The 5,091-nt window shown below is 42.7% G+C and overlaps 1 non-coding gene across 1 annotated transcript; it reads left to right on the top strand.

The window, feature by feature from the left end:
- Window positions 1-4,651: 4,651 nt before the first annotated feature.
- On the top strand, window positions 4,652-4,758 carry LOC120084295. Its single transcript, XR_005483659.1, has one exon. It is a non-coding gene; the product is annotated as a small nucleolar RNA R71 (small nucleolar RNA).
- The last annotated feature ends 333 nt before the right edge of the window (window positions 4,759-5,091 follow it).

Raw genomic sequence — 5,091 nt, 5'->3', positions numbered from 1 at the left:
CTGTGTTCTCTCCAAGAGTATTGCAAGAACACCTATGAAGTTGTGAAACGGAGGTAAAGCTAGTTTACGTCACTTTCGTATTTGGGGTTGCCCTGCACATGTGCTTGAGGCTAATCCCAAAAAGTTGGAACCACGGTCGAGGTTATGCCTCTTTGTAGGCTATTGATGCGTTATTTTATTGAATGGAAACATGGATGATATGCATTGTTTCTCCATTCTTCTAGCTCGATCAATTGAATTTTTCGTGCTTCTCCTGCTTCCTTTAAATCAAAATTCAGTTTCTTGACCACCCACAATGCTTTATATTCTAGCTCCAAGAGCAAGTGACACGCTTTGCCGAATAACAACGCTTAGGGGGACATGCCTATAGGTGTTTTAAATGCAGTCTGGTATGCCCATAATGCATCATCAAACTTCATTGCCCAATCTTTCCGTGAAGGTTTAACTACCTTCTCAAGTATCGATTTAATTTCCCGATTGGACACTTCAGCTTGGCCATTTGTTTGTGGATGGTATGTGGTGGCCACTTTGTAGAGGATGTTGTACTTGCGCAGCAGCTCCTTTATATTGTGATTGACAAAGTGTGATCATTCATCACTTATGATGGCACGGGGAGTGCCAAAACGCGGAAAATATTTTTCTTCAGGAACTGGGAGACTATCGCCGCTTCATTTGCAGCACATGCAATTACCTCTACCCACTTGGAGACATAGTCAACGACTAATAAAATATAGTATTTACAGTTTGAAGGAGGGAATGGTCCTATGAAATCAATCCCCCATACGTCGAATAGTTCCAGCTCCAAGATAGTATTCATCGACATTGCATTCTTCCATGAAATGTTGCCAGTGCACTGGCACCGATCAAATTTCATTGTGTAGTCCACAACATCCTTGAATAATGAAGGCCAAAAAAATCCACTTTGCAAAATTTTGGCTGCAGTACATTGTCCTCTAAAGTGCCCTCTATAAGATGAATCGTGGTACTGTGACAATATGCGTTGTTGAGCAGCATCCGACATGCATAATCGAATGATTTGGTCTGCACCTTTTTTATAAAGATTCGCCTCATCCCAATAGTAGTGTCTGTATTCATTCTTGAGCTTTTTCCGTTGGTGGTAGGTGTAATCTTCAGGAAATTGTTCACAGACCAAATAATTAACGATGTCCGCATACCATGGCAGTTCTTCTATGCGAAATAGCTGCTCGTCCAAGAACACGACACTCACTTTAGATTCATTATGGTCAACTTCAGGATCCTTCAGTCTGAACAAGTGATCCGTAACTTGATTCTCTGTCCCCTTACGCTCAATTATCTTGATATCAAATTCTTGAAAGAGGAGAACCCATCTGATCAATCTCGGCTTTGCGTCCTTCTTTGTCATCAAATATTTGATAGCCGAGTGATTAGTATGAATGAGTACCTTGGTTCCAAACAAGTATGCCCAAAATTTTTCCAACGCAAAAATCATAGTCAGGAGTTCTTTTTTAGTGGTGGTGTAATTAAGTTAAGCAGAGTTCAGGGTTTTACTCACATATGCGATGGGGTGCAAAATTGTTTTCTTCTTTTGCGCTAATGCAGCTCCCATCACATACCCACTTGCGTCGCACATGATTTCGAACGGTAGTGTCTAATCCGGCGCAATTAAGACGGGTGCGGTAATCAGCGCATCCTTTAAAATTTGAAATGCGTTGAGGAAATTGTTGTCAAATTCAAACTTTCTGTCTGCCTCTAGTAACGCACTCAATGGTCTTGCTATCTTAGAAAAGTCTTTAACAAATCATTTGTAGAATCTAGCATGCCTCAAGAAGCTTCGTACTGCCTTCACATTGGTTGGAGGTGGAAGCTTTTCAATTGTGTCAATTTTGCTTTGTCCACCTCCAACCCTTCTCTAGAGACCTTGTGCCCCAACACTATACCCTCTGTCACCATGAAGTGACATTTTTCCCAATTAAGCACCAGGTTTGTCTCTTCTCATCTTTTCAGTATTTTCTCCAAATTGGCCAGATAAACTTCATAAGTGTTCCCATAAATGGAGAAGTCATCTATAAATATTTCTACTGAGTCCTCAAGAAAATCTAAAAAAATTGCCATCATGCACCTCTAGAACGTGCTTGACGCATTGCAAAGGCTGAACGACATGCGGCGGAAAGCGAATGTCCCATATGGGCAGGTGAATGTGGTCTTGTCTTGGTCTTCAAGAGCTATCATGATTTGATTGTACTCGGCATATCCATCCAAGAATCAGTAAAAATCATTCCCTGCTAGTCTGTCCAGCATTTGATCAATGAATGACAAAGGGAAATGATCTTTCCGTGTGGCCGCATTCAGTTTGCGATAGTCCATACATATGCGCCATCCAGTGATGGTTCTTTGTGGTATTAATTCATTGTTCTCATTGGGGACTACCGTCATTTCGCCATTCTTAGGCACACATTGCACGGGGCTGACCCACATGCTATCTGCAATGGGATAGATGATGCCCGCATCCAACCATTTGATAATCTCCTTTTTGACGACCTCTTTCATCGCAGGGTTAAGTCTGCGTTGATCTTCAATGGTTGCTTTGTGGACGTCCTCAAGATGAATGTGGTACATGCAGTACGCGGGACTAATTCCTCTAATATCAGCGAGCGTCCAGCCGATTGCTCGCACATGCTTTTTGAGAATGCTCATCAACGCATTCTCTTGATCTACGTTAAGTGCGGAGGAAATTATCTGGTAGCTTCTCATTCTGCCCTAGGAATGCGTACTTCAGATGTGTTGGTAGGGTTTTTAGTTCAAGGGTTGGTGGCTCTACGGGAGAAGGTTACGTTATTTTTCTTTCTTTCTTCAGCTCTTCTTCTTGCATTGCGATCGATCCTTCTTCTTTGTTTGTTTTTGCTATGATCGCATTGCAGGCAGCTACGGATGCGTCGGCATCCTCTTCTTCATACTCTTCATTAAACTTTTCTTCTTCAATCAAATTCACGTTATCTTCCGAATCTGGCAGGTCTTCCTCATCAGGAAATTTCATGGCACGAATTATATTAAATTTGAGCTTCTATCCGTTTATGCTCAAAGTGATCTCGCCCTTGTGCACATCAATTTGAGCACGACCTGTTGATAGGAAAGGTCGCCCCAAAATGATGGACACATCTTTATCGACCTCATAATCCTGGATGATGAAGTTAGCTGGCAAAATAAATTTATCAATCGTGATCAGCACGTCTTTCATCTTACCCTCTAGATGAACCAGAGATCTATCGGCCAGTTGGAGAGTCATGGATGTGGGCACAAGTTTCTCCACATTTAGTTGTCTAAAAATCGACAGCGGCATCAAATTTATGTTGGTCCCCAAGTCACATAAAGCTTGCCCAATATAGAGTCCTCCTATGAAGCAAGGAATAGTGAAGCTCCCAGGATCGCTTATCTTTGGTGGGAGAATAGATTTGGAACTTTGCGTTAATGCCACCGTGGCAAATTTTCCAGCACCTCTTTTCTTGGTTACCATGTCCTTCAGAAACTTGGCATAGGTAGGCATTTCCTCAATCGCTTCACTAAATGGAATGTTAACATGTAATTGATTTAACATAGATAGGAAGCGTTGGTATTGTATCTCTTCATTTTTCTTCTTCTTTAGCCTCTGAGGGAAAGGTGTTAACTGGACCTTCACGGTTCCTGTTTCATTTGTCTTTGAGGTTGACGCAACCTCAGGTTCTACTGCTTCATTCTCTTTTTCTTCTTCTTACATTGCCGAAATCGCAGGATCAGCTGCGATGGAGGTTGATCTGTTCTGATCCTTCTTTCCTCCCTCCATAGTCTTTCCACTGTGCAATGTCACAACCTGACATTGCTCCTTACCAGAACCCCCTGGGTTGCGTGGAAGCTCGGTTGAACTTGGCAGTGCCCCTTGCGATCTACTTATGAGCTCATTTGCAATCTGACCCATTTGCAATTCAAGGTTGCGGATGGACGTAGCCTGACTTTGAAGCACCGTCTCATTTTCCTCTATGTATTGCTTCAATAGGCCTTCTAGGGAAGAATATTTTGGTGGTTGTTGTGAGCTACTTGCTTGGTTGCTCTGCTGACCATTGTTGCATTCAAAGAACCCTGATGGCCCTTCTTTTTATGCCCTGGATTGAAAGTTTTGTTGTGGATTCTTCCAAGCAAAGTTTGGTTAGTTTTTCCACCCGGGGTTGTAGGTGTTGGAAAAAGGGTTGTTCTTTACAAAATATACAGACTGTGGATTTTGTAGACAATCTTCCATCGCATGCCCATCACCGTAAGTCGCACACCTTGCGGTGTTTTGACTTATTGCGTTGATTTGCCCACCTTGCGGTGTTGGACTGCAGATCGTCATTCCTTGAATCAAATTCATCATTGCGGTCATTTGGTTCTACAATGAAACAATAGCACAGTTATCTGTGTCAGAATCTTAGAGTTTTAATCTCTGGTCGCTCTCCCTCCAGTCTTCATGATTCTTGGAGATGCAATCTAGGATACTCTTCGCCTCATCATAAGTCTTGTCAAGCAGACCACCAACTACTGCCGCATTGGCAGCGGCTGTCTCTTATACACATCTAGATGTGTATAAGAGACCGCATTGGCAGCGGTCTGCGAAGCAGGATTCAAACCGTGGTAGAAAATTTCCATCTAAAGGCAGTCTGGCAGCCCATTATGCGGACAATTTCGGACCAACCTTTTAAACCTCGCCCAGGCATCACTGAGCGATTCGTCCATGTCTTGTTCAAAATTAGTAATAAGCTTTCTTCGTCTCGCATTCTCTATAGGTGGGAAATACTTCTTCATATACTTCTCTACCACCTGCTCCCAAGAAGTGATCTCTCTTGGTTCGAGTGAGTAAGCCCATTTCCTAGACTGATCACAGAGAGAAAATGGAAACAGCGTAAGTCGAACCTCCTCAACAGAGATGTTCGGAAACACAAAAGTATTGTAGATTTCAATAAAATTTTAGAGGTGGGCGTGCGGATCCTCGCCACGCCGTCCTTTGAATTGACCTACAGCCTGGGTCATCTGTAGCATCACCGGTTTTATTTCAAATCTACTTCTGTCTAAGGCATGCCTCATGATTCTCAGAGAGAAATCATA

The sequence above is a fragment of the Benincasa hispida genome, chromosome 8 (genome assembly GCF_009727055.1).
Source record: "Benincasa hispida cultivar B227 chromosome 8, ASM972705v1, whole genome shotgun sequence".
Lineage (NCBI taxonomy): Eukaryota > Viridiplantae > Streptophyta > Magnoliopsida > Cucurbitales > Cucurbitaceae > Benincasa > Benincasa hispida.
The sequence above is the reverse complement of the archived record's forward strand: the minus strand, read 5'-3'. Positions and strand labels throughout refer to the sequence as shown.